The sequence below is a fragment of the Fukomys damarensis genome, unplaced genomic scaffold (genome assembly GCF_012274545.1).
Source record: "Fukomys damarensis isolate Sample0158 unplaced genomic scaffold, DMR_v1.0_HiC HiC_scaffold_30, whole genome shotgun sequence".
Classification (NCBI taxonomy): Eukaryota; Metazoa; Chordata; class Mammalia; order Rodentia; family Bathyergidae; genus Fukomys; species Fukomys damarensis.
Window position 1 is genome coordinate 38134976 of NW_022900942.1, and position 13368 is coordinate 38148343.

General features: G+C 48.4%; 1 long non-coding RNA gene across 2 annotated transcripts; it reads right to left on the reverse strand.

The window, feature by feature from the left end:
* Positions 1–849: 849 nt before the first annotated feature.
* On the reverse strand, positions 850–6795 carry LOC104860460. Of its 2 annotated transcripts, none has more exons than XR_779698.3 (3): positions 6482–6795; positions 5198–5280; positions 850–939 (listed from the first exon to the last, which is right to left on the reverse strand). It is a non-coding gene; the product is annotated as an uncharacterized LOC104860460 (long non-coding RNA). The 2 variants fall into 2 exon arrangements; XR_779699.3 differs by having other exon boundaries at positions 5115–5280.
* Positions 6796–13368: the final 6573 nt, after the last annotated feature.

Here is a 13368-nt window from a genome sequence, read left to right on the forward strand (position 1 = left end):
CCAGGAGGACATACAATCTGTGTTGTATCGGTACCATTGGATTTGGAGACTAGAAAGCAGCCCTATAATCGTGGGGCAGCATGGGCTTTCCCTAGCCCGCAACACCAGATGGCCCAGGCCACCAATCATCCCTGGACAGTAATACAAGGCTGGTGCAAGAGATGAGTAGAATCTCTGAGAATGGACGCTGGCACAGGTTGGGCCATCTCCTGTTGGAAAAGATTTGCCAATCAAGAAGTTGAAGGGAGCCCTGGAGACCACTCTGGACATCTCTGAGTCGGGGAGAGGGATAGGGCCACCATGTATCCAGCAAGGGGTGAGTGGGGCTCAAGTAGTTGTGGATGTGTCCCAGCTCTAGGCTGCATCTGCCAAGAGAAGGGACATTTTATAATTCATATAAAGGTGCAGAATGGGCCAGCCACAGTGCAAGTAAAAGAGGTGGAAGGTGGGGGATAGAGACCTCTCTATGGGGAGATTCTGTTGTTTCTGTAGACATCAAAGAGGCTGGATCTGCTTACATGACAGGGTCTATGTGTGTTGTAGCAGGGAAGGGGATGTAGCCATGAGAAAAAGTCAAGGAAAAAAGCAATGGATAGAAAATCAGAGCCCATCAGCTCTGGGCAGAGCTCTAGAGAGAGTCCCCGTGATAATAAGCAAGAGATTTATGTCACACACACACACACACACACACACACACACACACCCTAGCCTTCAGGTCCTCAGTGACACTCATGGGAGCCCTAGGTGACAGCTTGGGCATCCCCAATCTCTGGACTCAGGTCCATCACGAGTGCCAGGCTCATTTGAATAGGGCAGAAGCCCAACCAAGTATATGAGACAGACCTGGAAGTGGGGCAGAGGCAGCGGCTCCACGGCGCTGACTCAGTCTTGATCAGTTCTGTCTCGAGGTCTCACTGGCTGGCATCCCTCTGTTTTAATCTGATATGTAGATATAAATATAGATAATTTAGAAGTAAGGAACCCTGTGTTCTTTCAATGTCATAGTAGGTTGTGGTCTCCCAGACCTGCCTGACAGTCATACGCCTTCTGGGGTAGCATCACATAGTCTGAGCCTACTACTGAGAAGACCCAGACTGGTTAGGTGTTGTCACTAGAGAACTGATCCAGAGCTGCTGACTTGTGTCCAGTGGAGAATATAGCACTGAAGGTTATGGTTTAATTGCCCCTCCGGATATTAACCAGCTGTGTGTCTAATATAGCAATCTTATTCCAGCATTTTTCCCATTAACATGTATATATACATACAGGCATATGTTTTTTCATATCCTATTTTCAACTAGGATTATCGTCCTTCTCATTGCCTCATTTGCAAATTGAATAAATCTTTATATATTTGTAAGCTAACTATGTTTTTAACACTTTAAAGTTGTGACTCCAATGCTAACGTGGACTGGCCTTATGTCTTTGGCACCCAACACGCACTACCTCGCCCAGCTGAATGGAGTATCACAGCACCTCTCATCACCTGGCCTGCGTCCACTGCACCAGTCAGCATCTGTCCAGCTTGGACAGGGCCTTGGGCTTGATCCTGGCCTAGCCCGGTGAGAGGAAGGGAGACACCAGGTAGGTGCCAGGATCCAGCCACACTGGCCCAGCGGCCTGGAGTCCCAGATGGGGAAACTGAGAACCAGCAGAGCACCATGACATGGCCTTCCCATAGTCCCCCGCACAGCCTAGGATACCCCCAGGGAGAGAGTGGTATCTCAGGCTCTTCCCTGGCTCCACTTCCCTTAGAGGGAAGGAAGTCTCTCGTGTCAATGCAGAAGCATCGTGGCCTCTCCTTATTTGCCTGTACAGAGAATGTCATGCTCATGCAGCCCTATGTGGCTAAAGTGGACATCAGAGGAGAAGGACAAGAGCTGGAGGACTACTGGAAATACAAGAAGCTCACATGCAAGGGTGCCAGCAGCACCTGCTGAGATGTGTGAGGAGTGAGGATTTGCCCTTTGATGGTGGAAAAATAAGACTCTGACACTTGATGAAGGTGCTCATTTTTAAAACATTAAATGTGTACCACAGGAGGGATGGAGGAGGAGAACAGGTTTGTCACTGAAAGCCACAGGTTTGCAGCCCCAGCCCGAGCAAGGGCCCAGCTGGGGCCCTGTGCGCTAAAGTGGCCTGAAGCCAAACAGCCTCATGCTCCCAAGGCCCAGACAGCCACAAAGTAGTCTGAATCCTATTTCCTCCCCAGCTGCTGGCCTGAGAGACTCCTGCCTCCCTAGTCCTTTCCTCAGAGTAAAAGGAAGACAGCCGTACAGGGGAAAGCCCTACTGCCAGGGACCATGATGCCCCAGTGTCAGGAAGTGCCATGCTGCATATCTCATAGCCTCTCAATTAAAGTCTGAGTCCCCAGAGCCAGCCCTGCTCCTGTAGGATGTCAGGATGGATGTAGTGCAAGGGAGAGCCTATACCAGCCACATAGTTGTCCTCAGTGCTGCTGCAGGGCCCGATGACAACCTTGACCCTGAGGCCAAGGGAGGGAGGCACTGCTGGTGCCTGGCTGAACCCTGGGCCAGAGAGCAAGAGAACTCCAGAATTCCAAGAATTTCTCGTGGTGGCGCCTATAGCCCACTGTTGGGGGCGTTGCTCCCAAGAGTCCTAAAGGATGGTTTGCTCCCCTGCAGGGCGGCTTCTCTGGAGAGAGGAAGACCTCAATAGCAGCCATTCACCAACGCGGCTGATGCCTTTGGGAGATTAGGCCAGGGTAGTCTGTCCAGTTGGCCAGCCACAGCTCTGCGGCAGCAGGCAGTAGGTCAGGATGGAGCAGAGGTGTTTCCTGGGGCTGAGACCCAAACAGCAGGGCTCCAAAGAGATCATGGAGAGTATAGCATGGAGGTATCCTCTCCTCACAGGCTTTGATCTCAGGGGACAGAGGACAGGCCTGGCCTTCTTTCCAAGCCGGGCTGGTGGTAACAGCAATCCTGCCTCACTTCAGAATGGCTTTGCTACCTTTGCTAATTTGGAGTCTGGGGCATTGTCCCCATTTTACAGATGCAGAAACGGAGACTCAGAGACTACTATGACCAAGGCTTCCTCACACTGCAACACATACCCGGGGATATAAGGCACAATCAAGAATCTTCTTGTTTCTTCTCAAGAATCAAAAATGTTCTCTATTACAGATCTGTTTCAGAGGGAGAAAGAAACTGAACAGGCTGGGTTTGCCCCCTGTGCAGTCTTCCTTGGTCCCTTTCCTTCCAACTTTACCATGGGACTGGTTCTGGGGTTTCCAAGACCAGAGAAGGAGGGCTGGGGAGAGGGTGCTGGGTCCCTGAGGAAGGACACCTGTCCTCCCCAGGGGTGCTCTTGCCTTCCATCCTCTCTTCAACCTTGGTGGTTGGCCACTCACAAGTGACCGTCCCAGAATGTAAGACTGGGCTCAGAGCAGCAGAATCTCAGGTACTGGGGGTTGGTCACTCAAAAAGTTACCAGCCCCTGGCAATGAAATAAACCAGACAAAAAAAGAATAGTTCTGTATGATTGCATGTACATGAGGGACTTAGAGGGGTCAAATTGATAAAGATAGAAAGTAGAACAAAAGTTGTCAGGGGCTAGGGGGAGAAAGGCATAAGGAGTTAAGTGTTTATTGGGTGGGAAGTTTCACTCGGGGATGATGAAAAGAGATCTGGAGATGGATGGTAGAGAAGGCGGCATGGCATTGTACTCGATGCCACTGAACTGTTTTGTTGGTGGTGGTGGTGGTGGTGGTGGTATTGGTGGTTCTTGAGACAGGGTTTCACTATGTAGCCAAGGCTGGTCTCGAACTTGAAGTGATCCTCCTGCCTTTGCCTTCCAAGTGCTGGGATTATAGGCTTGTGCCACCATGCCCAGCAATGCCACTGAATTGTGGCACTTAAAAATGATTAAAATAGAGCTGGACCTGGTGGCACACACCTGTAATCCCAACACTCTGGGAGCCTGAAGCAGGAAGACTGCAAGTTTGAGCCCGGCCTAGGCAATTTAGTAACTTGTCCAGATGCTGTCTCCCATTAAAAAGGAAAAACAACAGCCTGGGGTTGTAGCTCAGAAGGAAGGCCCTGGGTCCAAGCTCAAGATTAAAAATATATGAAAGTATATATTTCATGTAAAATATATCTTACTACCATCAAACTATTTTAGTAGAATAAGTAATCCGGCTGCCCCCATCTGTTAGTGACCTGTGTCAGTTGCCTAGTCCCAGTGTCCTCATTTGTGGGAAGGGCTCCATTTGGGGACTCTTGGTAGGAGGGGAAGTGGGGGACAGGAAGACAAGAATAGCCCAGCCTGGCTGCACTCACACAGCAGGAAGAAAAGAACACCAGGAGTAATTACAAACACACAGGGCCTGGGTTTGCCATGGGAACCGCAGCACGCGCGCCACACAGCCCTTTTGTGGGAGTCACCGTCCATCTGCTTCTGGGAAAGCAGGCAGCTGCCAGGGGGCTCAGGGGCACTGGGCAGGGGTGAGGCCCAGTGAGTCCCTGCTCTGCTCCCTTGGGCACAGAGCCACACTGAACTCTCCTTCCCCACGTGTGTGATGCAGATAACAACTCCCCCATTCCCTCGGAGATACTGAGATGGGTCAGTCCTGGGAAGGCCCATAAAGGGTCACACAAATGTCATCTCAGTGGTCGACTATCCATAGAGCCCACAGAGCCACTCATCCTGGGAGTCAACAGGGGTCCTTGGTGTCTAGGCACTGGCTCTCTCTCATCACTACATCACTACATCCACAGCCAAAGAAGCACCTATCACAGTGTCCACTCTGGGATGTACCCAGCTAGGCCAGTACTTCTTCCCCAGGCCTCTGGAGGGCACTGTGGCTCAGGAGGCCTGGAGAGAACCCACTAGTCATTGGGCTACTCTAGCCCGATCTCTTGATCCCTCTTTTAGTCTCACTCTCCTCATGTACCTGGAGCACCAGCCCCCTTCCTGGTAAATATCAGGATGAAGGACCCCAGTGGAACCTTAGCAAGAACTCTAAGCTCTGGAGATGTGCACTGTTATTCCCAGTAATAGTGTCTAGCTCAAGGCCCTGGAGGCTCCTGATAGAGACGCCCCTCACAGGGGTTCTAAGAGTGGGACACAAATGGGGCAGAGGCTCTTCTGCTCACCTTGGTGCGTGGACTGAAAGACTGAGGGGACCCTCTTGTCACCTTTCAGAGTATTTATCCCACCCTGTACATTATCCTCCTACCCCACATATACACATGCAGCTCCAGGTTTCCAAGCAGGAGGGTCCCCTCAGTCACCAGTGCTGATGGTGGTGCCATTAGGAGGCTGTGGAAAACAAAGGGAGAGTAGAACGTGCTGCAATGAGAAAGCTCCTTTCTCCTGTGCCCCCAGTGGCTTCTTGGACACCACTGAGCCCTTACATAATAGCGCTGCAGTACAGTCAGAATGAGGGAAATGTGGATTTGGGCCTTTCAAAATACACAGGGTGTAACAGTACTGATAAAACAACTCAGCCAGAGGCAACAGAAGGTTTTTGTTTCTGCAGCCCAAGTAGGACAAGGTTCAGCTCCTTCCCACTGCTACCCACCTCCAAGTCCCAAGAGGGGACCCCCCACACAACCACTCAGGCCATTCCACTGAGTTGGGTTGGCCTTGAACTTGGAATTCAGACATCTGCATGCTAGTGTGTTAACAGGGCTTAGTTCTCCCTGTGGCGACTCTTCCAGGTTGGCAGTCAGTTAGAATGAAACATGAGGGATGAGCCTAATCGTGGCCCCACACAGGAAGATGGAGATGACAAGAATGCCCTTTGTGTCACAAAGCACCTTTTCTGGGCTGTCCTGTGCACTATTCCTCGAGGTCCCCACTAGGGAACTCTGGGGGTGTGGTGGCAGGCTTGTGGCTCCTGGCTGAGCAATGTGGAACTGTCGGGAAGGACTGGAGTGGCTTTGCTTAAAGATGCCCAGCAAGCAGGGGCAATGTCAGCACATCCCAGCACCCATATCCCAGCCAGGCTCTCTCTATCCTGCTGCCCTGATCAGTGATCCCTCAGGGCCCTGTGTGAGGACCATGAGTGCCTCTGGACTGGGCCTTGGCTGGGGCATGCCACACTCCAGCTTTTGAGGACTTATCGGCAACCTCTAGTCACTAGCTGCTGCCTGTTGGGTACAAGATGTCAGATGGGTGTTGATGCCCATGATATCATCTAACCATCACAAAGAACCTGTTTGTTCAAAACCCTCTTTTTGATGTAAATCCTTCCAAAATATTGGATCTCCTTTAACTGCTCCCTTCACTAGAGAGCACTGAGGACCCAGCATGGGTCTGAGTTATCCCTCAGATGGAATTTCATTGTCAGATCCTCCTTCCTGGCCCAGCCTGTGCCACCCTTGCCCTACATTGAAGCCCATGTTCCTGCCTGCAGTGGGCCCCCTTGCTGGCCAGGGATGTGCTAGGTTCATTCCTGTCTTCCTTACCCCATCTCCCCAGAATGTGCCCCTTTCTTGTATCCAACTCCCATTAGTACCCCAAAGTCCTCCACTGAACTTCTGCTCCCTATGCTCCAACAGCTCGTGGACCTTGTCTTCCCTTGCTCTGTAGGATGTCCTGCTGCCTTGTGTGAGCCTCTGATCACATCACAATTGAGTCTTGCCACCTAGAGAATGGCCCAAGAGAATGACAGAGATGACATCTTATCCTGGTCCTGGATCCTCTTAGCACTTGGCATGGGGCAGAGCCTCACCCACACTTGACTGTCCAGGATCAGAGATGGAGAAGGGGTGGCCTGGGGCCAGGAACATCTTCCAATCTTGAATCTAAACATGATTTTTTTTCCCTACACCAAGATCAGAAAAAGTATATCGAGGCCTCCTTCTTGAATCTAAACATGATTTTTTTTCCCTACACCAAGATCAGAAAAAGTATATCGACCCCTCCAGTTTCTTTCTTTCTTTCTTTCTCTTTCTTTCTTTCTTTCTTTCTTTCTTTCTTTCTTTCTTTCTTTCTTTCTTTCTTTCTTTCTTTCTCCCCATGCTCCATTTCTCCTTCTATGTCTCTCTCTGCCTCTCTCTCTCCCTCCCTCTCTCTCTCTCTCTCTCTCTCTCCCTCCACCATTTTTCTTTCCTTCCTTTCTTTCTGCAATACGTGGGATAGAACCCAGGGCCTTGAACATGCTGAACAAGCTCTCCACCACTGAGCTACATCCCAGCTTTTTTTTTTTTAAGAAAAGGATTTGCTAAATTGCTCGGGTTGGCCTTGAACTTGAAATCCTCCTGCATTAGCCTTCCAAGTACCTAGAATTACAGGTGTGTGTGCCACTGTGCCCAGCTAAGTTTTCATGTCTATAAAATGGGAATAACGCTATCTCCCTACCCTTCCCCATGGAGATAAGGACAATACGTGAAACCCTTAGCACAAGTATGCTGCATTGAAATTCCAGTTATTCTTTGATTTCTTCCTTCTGTCAGAGCAGGGCAGGAAGTGGGAATTCTGATGATTAGATGACCCTGAAAAGAGATGCTCTGGAGGAAGAGAAGTAGCAAGGCCTTTTTTAGCTTCTCCCCCTTGAAGGTTTCAGAAACTCCTCTGTCCTCAAAGGCCCTTTCAGAATCATCTCCAAGTCTGGGGTCAGAGGGAAGGCGTAAAGGGCCAGTAGCTCTCTCAGGAAGGGTTTCTTGGTGTTCATTTGTAGTAGATGGGCCCAAAGGAGCCTGGGCCACGCCCTGAAACAAAGATTTAGGAAGAAAAAGTAAAAAAGTCTCCTCAGCCTCCTGAGATGTGCATGTGAAGTTTTACTTTATCCAGTGGAACCTGGAAGAAAAGCTGAACAGAACAAAGTGAGGTGGCCTAGAAAGCCACCCTTATCTCAAAAAGGAGGTGTTTCCAGGTCAAAATCATCTGGCCGAATTGTACATCAGGGTGGGAGAGGGGAACAACACTTCACTGTCCAATGGAGGGATTCTGAAGCCTCTGTCACCTCTGCTGAACTTCAACCAGACCTTCAACATTCCCTGGAAGCTGTCCTATCTCGCTCCCTTCTTCCTACACTTCACACTGCTTTCTCCTGGTCCTGTCTTCTCCTAGCATATGTGCACACATACAAGCACACACCAGGCTTCTACCCCCCACCCTTCTTGCTTTATTCTGCTCTTCCACCAAGTCCTTGCAAAGTTGGCCCCTGCTTCAGCCTCACCCCCATGGGGACGCTGCCATCTTGAATACTCCCCAGTTGGCTCATGGGTATGACCATCCACAATTTCACACCTTGCTGCTGCTGCTTCTTCTTCTTCTTCTTTTTTTTTTTTTAACTGGAGACCAAACTCAGGACCTTGTGCTTCCCAGGCAGGTGCAGCACCACTGAGCTATATCCCTGGTCCCTATACCTTACTTCTTGATACAATGACAGATTTCTTGTTTCCCACACAGTACCCTCATTGAGGACGGTGGACTTTTAGGTCACAGAAGCTTGCATTCAAACCCTATTCTGCCACTCAGTTGCATGAACTTGGGCAGCTAGCTTCGTTTCTCTGGACCATAGGTTCTTGATCTCAGCATAACACTGAATCACATGATTAAATGAGATCAAGCAAACCACATAAGTACCTGGCATATAGAAATTATGATAGTTTTGCATTATTACATGTCATGTGCTGTTCTAAACTCTACATGTATTAATTCCTCTAAATTCTCCCAACATCCCTATCAGGCAGATGTTATCATCATCCCCTTTTAAACATGAGGGCACTGAGGTTCAAATAAGTCAAACAACTTGCCCAAGGTCACATACATAGTGTATGGCCAATCTGGGGTTTGAGCCTAAGTGTTCCCATTCCCAGCTATGATCTCGAACCTCACAGTAGACTGAGTATACACTTGCTGCTTCCCTTCTTCATTCATAGCCAGGCCTGGCATGAAGTAACCACTTCATGACTCACTATGCAACTGAACAAGACACAACTCCACAGAGTTTGAGAGCAGAACTCAACTGCCTTAGGATGAAATCCATCCGGCCTCTCTTGCATGGCCCGGGAAGCCAGGGACAAAGCCCAGTCCACACTTTGACCAAGATGACTCAATATCTATTCCCACCAGGAAGTTAAGGACACTTGTGGGGTGCTTCCTGCTCCTGGATCCCATGACCAGGCCTTGTACTAGAAATGCTAGGTTCCTACCCAAAGGCCCTGAGTGTTTAGGATGGTGATATGGGGAGAGAGGATGGGTAGGAAGGAAGGCAGAGAGAGGAAGAGTGTGTGCTTCATCTAATGTGTTTTATTCTCTCTTTACCGTAAGCCAATCTCAGCCAACAGATAGACATAGGTAGGCAGGCCCAATTTATGTCTGAGAATGACCCACTTAGTGATTTTCCAAAAACCTAGCCTGGGATGGACTTCTTTGCTCCAGCAAAAGAGTTTATGGAAGTTATCCAGGGAAGCAGAGGAGATCTAGAGCCCTGGTTCTCCACTATTATTGTGCATCAGAATTAACCATGTAAATTTTCAAGTGTAACCAAGAGATTCTAATTCAATAGCTCTGGGAGAGGCCCAGGAAACTCCCCAGGTGAGGGCTGTACCTAGAAGATCATACATGGAGAGTCATTGACCACAAGAAGTGGTTTTCATCCTTCACTGGAAATGGGAACCATGTAGAGGATGGTCAAGATACAGATGCCTGTCCCACCCCAGCCCAGCTATACTAAATATCAAGGAGTGGAACCCAGCAATCTGACTTATTTAAAGCACTACATACATTCCAGTGCCCAAGAAGTCTTGACAATAATACCACTAGCCTGATATCCAGAGGTCTGGGTATGGTCTTGACTGTAGTACAAGGTCACACAGGTTGCTGGTGAGAAGCCAAGATCAGTTTGGTAGAGTACACTGCCAAAAGTCATAAAAACACAACTTGCTCAAAAATTTTAAACAAGGTGGGTTTTAGAGCCCAGACTTAGGTCTACCTTTTCATTGAAACCATCTGATTATGAGACCCCTCTGCCCTGCAGTAACCAATCCTACCCTTCTAGTGAAGGCACTAGCACAGATGAACAGAACCAGAGCCACTTCTCTGCTGAGCAAGAGCCTGCTTCCTTTCCACATCACTACTCTAGACAAACTGTTCCTTATCACCCATGCTGAACATTAACACAATCCTCCAATTTGAGATCCAATCCCAGAGTCTCCTAGAAATCTCTGAATTGTTGAATTTTAAGCCAGATGGAAACCTCAGGGGTCTTCTTGTTTACCCAACAGCTGGAGAGCCAGGTATGACAGCCAGGAGTGGGACAGGAAGCAGGATTGAACTGGTTGAATGAGAAGCTAAATATCCCATTAGGCTCCAGGGAAACTCCCCAAACTCTACAACTGTAAGGAGAAACCCCACATACCCCAGCAGATGGGCAGCCTAGCAGGAGCCTTTCATCCACTTAGCCTCAGTGTCTTCCTGTTGAGTTTGCTTTGTAAGGTTCATAGTGTTGTTTTGCTTGGTGATTTATTTCCCTTTTCTTGGAAATTAAGTATATGATGAATTTCCTCTTGGTGTGAATCCCAGAAGCCCAATGGGAGGGCTGGGCCCTAAGCCAGTGCTAGAAAGCATTTTCTTTCCAGCAGGACATAGGGGGCCTTTTATTCAATTTAGATCTTCTCTCCTTGAGACGGTTTTGTTTACTCTTGCTTCCCTGACTTATGATGGCCAGCCCATATATGTGTGCTAAGTAAATAAATGTATGAGTGATGAAAAAAATGAACTAACCTAATCTCAGTACCAGGAAGGGTAGAGAAAGATTTCAAGGGAGAGTTATGCCCAATCTATCTCAGAAAGAAATGCCTTTCTCCCAGGTTAGAAACTTTCCAGATATCCTACTATTCTCATCACTGACTACTGCATTTAGTAACCACAGTCCTCTGAAGAAGTTCCCCACTCTACACTACTGTTCCATTCAGTGAGAACACAAGAAGCCCAGTGAGTGACTCTTCTGACCCTTGGCCAAGTTCTCTGGGCTCATCAAGACATGAATTTCAGCATCTGAGGGAGCTGTTTAGGAAAAACAGGAAGTCCTCTTGGGGCTGGGCTGGGCTTGGGGCCAAGGGAGAGGAGACAATGTCCATTGTTCCAAGTTGTTTCTTCCTGCTCTTGCAGAGGGCTTATGCCCATGTCACAGAGCTCTCTTAATTAGGCTCCATTACTTCTTCACAAGACTTATCCTTCACAAACAACTGTGAATTCCTACAGGGTGAACCCCCAGGTTCACCCCTTTCCTCTGGTCATTCAAATCCCTGCCCATACCCCACAGTGCTAGGTAAAACTAACCCCAAAGTTGGAGTTTCTGTTATTGAAAAAAGATATGGGAATCCAAATGGGCATGGTAGTACACACTTGTAATTCCAACACTCTGGAGGATGAGGCAAGAGGATTACAAGTTTGAACACAGCCTGGGCAATTTAGCAATTTAGAGCCTGTCTCAAAATAAAAAGTAAAAAGGGATGAAAATGTGTGAAGGTCCTGGGCTCAATCCTCAGTACCACAAAAAAAAAAAAATGAAGTGAGATCCAGAAATAAAGTTAGATGTCCCAAGGTCATAAAATGAAAAGGTACCCAGCCAGATCTCAAACTCAGAGGCTCCCATATAGAGAGAGCCAGCATTCTTGTGACAAAATAAGTGTCTCTACTCAGTACAGAAAAGGCTCCTTCTAGAGGTAGGCATTGGTCATACCCAAATCAGAACCCCTGGGTATGTGACTCCTACTCAAATATGAGTGGGCTGCACTGACAGGGAACTTGAGTCTCTAAAGAGCCCTTATGGGAGCCTCAAGGCCTCACGGAGCCACAAGCCATTCACACTGCCTCCTCTCCAACACAGATTTGGTTCCAAAGAAAGCTCCACTTCCCTCCTCTAACAAGAAGGCAAGAAGCTGCCTAGAGAGGGTGTGGTGGGAGCTGTTGGGAAGGTAGTAAAGCAGGAATATCAGAACCAGATATCAGAGGGCATCAAAAGCAAAAGGAATCCCAGATATCCCCAGCATACCCACCGTGCTATCACAGAGGGAGAAATAGGTCTCAGAAAGGTCTGGGAGGGGCTCAGCCTCAACCAGAGGGCCCAGTTCTCTTGAATCATGGGTCTTTTTCTACCCTGAAGTTCCAGGAAACCTGGCTGATCAGTCAGCCACTTGCCGAGGCCTCAGGCCTCAAGTCCAGAATAAAGAGACATGGAAGAATTTATTGAACTTATTTTTCTAGTGTTTCCATGCTCAAGGGAACCATGCGATCCTCCAAAAGGGTCACCTCCAACCAGGCTGTGAGCACAAACTGTCAGAGGAGACCTACAGGCAGAGCTGACCAAGCAGCCCTATAAAGTCACCAAAGGAGACACCACAGGGCCATCAGCTTTTCCTTTGGCTGGAAACAAAACTCAGTGGCAAACCAATCCTAAAATCTAGACATCAAGAAAAAAATGGAGGAGAGAATCTTACAATTAGGGGTCAGGGTGGCAGCCTGAAGTCACATGCCCAGGTAGACACCTTACCTATGTAAGGGGACACCCCTATCTATGTGTGAGACAGCCATCACAAAAGGTGCTCTGGGGAACCCCACAAAATGAACCCCTTCTCTAGTTTCTTTAGAGTGTGTGATCTGTCTTTGGAGCTCTTGATTTCAACCTTTGCTAGATCACATCCAAACCTATTCTGTTTAATGCTGTAAACTATTGTGGATTTTTGGCCCAAGCAAACTTGGCTAAAGAAAGGCACAGGTGGAGGGGGGCAGTGAGGAGGGCAAGAATATTCTCAAAAAGCTTTTGTCCTCAGAAAATAGGTTCATAAACAGAGCTCACATGCCAGCGGTCCACTTCTGTTTTATGTGACTGCTTCAGTTCTGCTCAGAAAGTCTAAGGAGACCTAAGCCAAGGAGAGATGTTCCTTGCCCTAGTGGCATTTACATTCAGGCCACAGAGGAAAGCCAGCTCCTCCAGCAGCTTCAAAGACTAGAGAAGGAAGAATATTCTTGGCTGACTGTGCAGCAAAACCACATTTATTCACATAATTTTGATTTAGACAGGGTTGTAACTGCCATTACCTCAACCCACAAGTAGTTACTGGGCCAGGCACTGGGGAAACAGAAATGAGCAAATGAGGCAGAATGTACACCCTGGTAAATTCCCACTTAGGGGCAGGAAAGGCCCACCTGTCTTCTACTCTGTATTCTTCTTGCAGATGTGGAAAGATCTCTCTAGACTCCACATAGGAGGCCCGGGGTCTGGCTTGCCATTTGCTACTATCTTGTCCTACGAATCTTCCTTCCCTTTAACATTCAGTTTCCATATCTGCAAAATGGAAGTAAACCTATCTCTAAGGCTCCTCTTGGCTGTAGGATTCTGGGTTTCTATACTTTAGAGAAATGACCAGAGGGCACTGTGGAAAAAAAAAA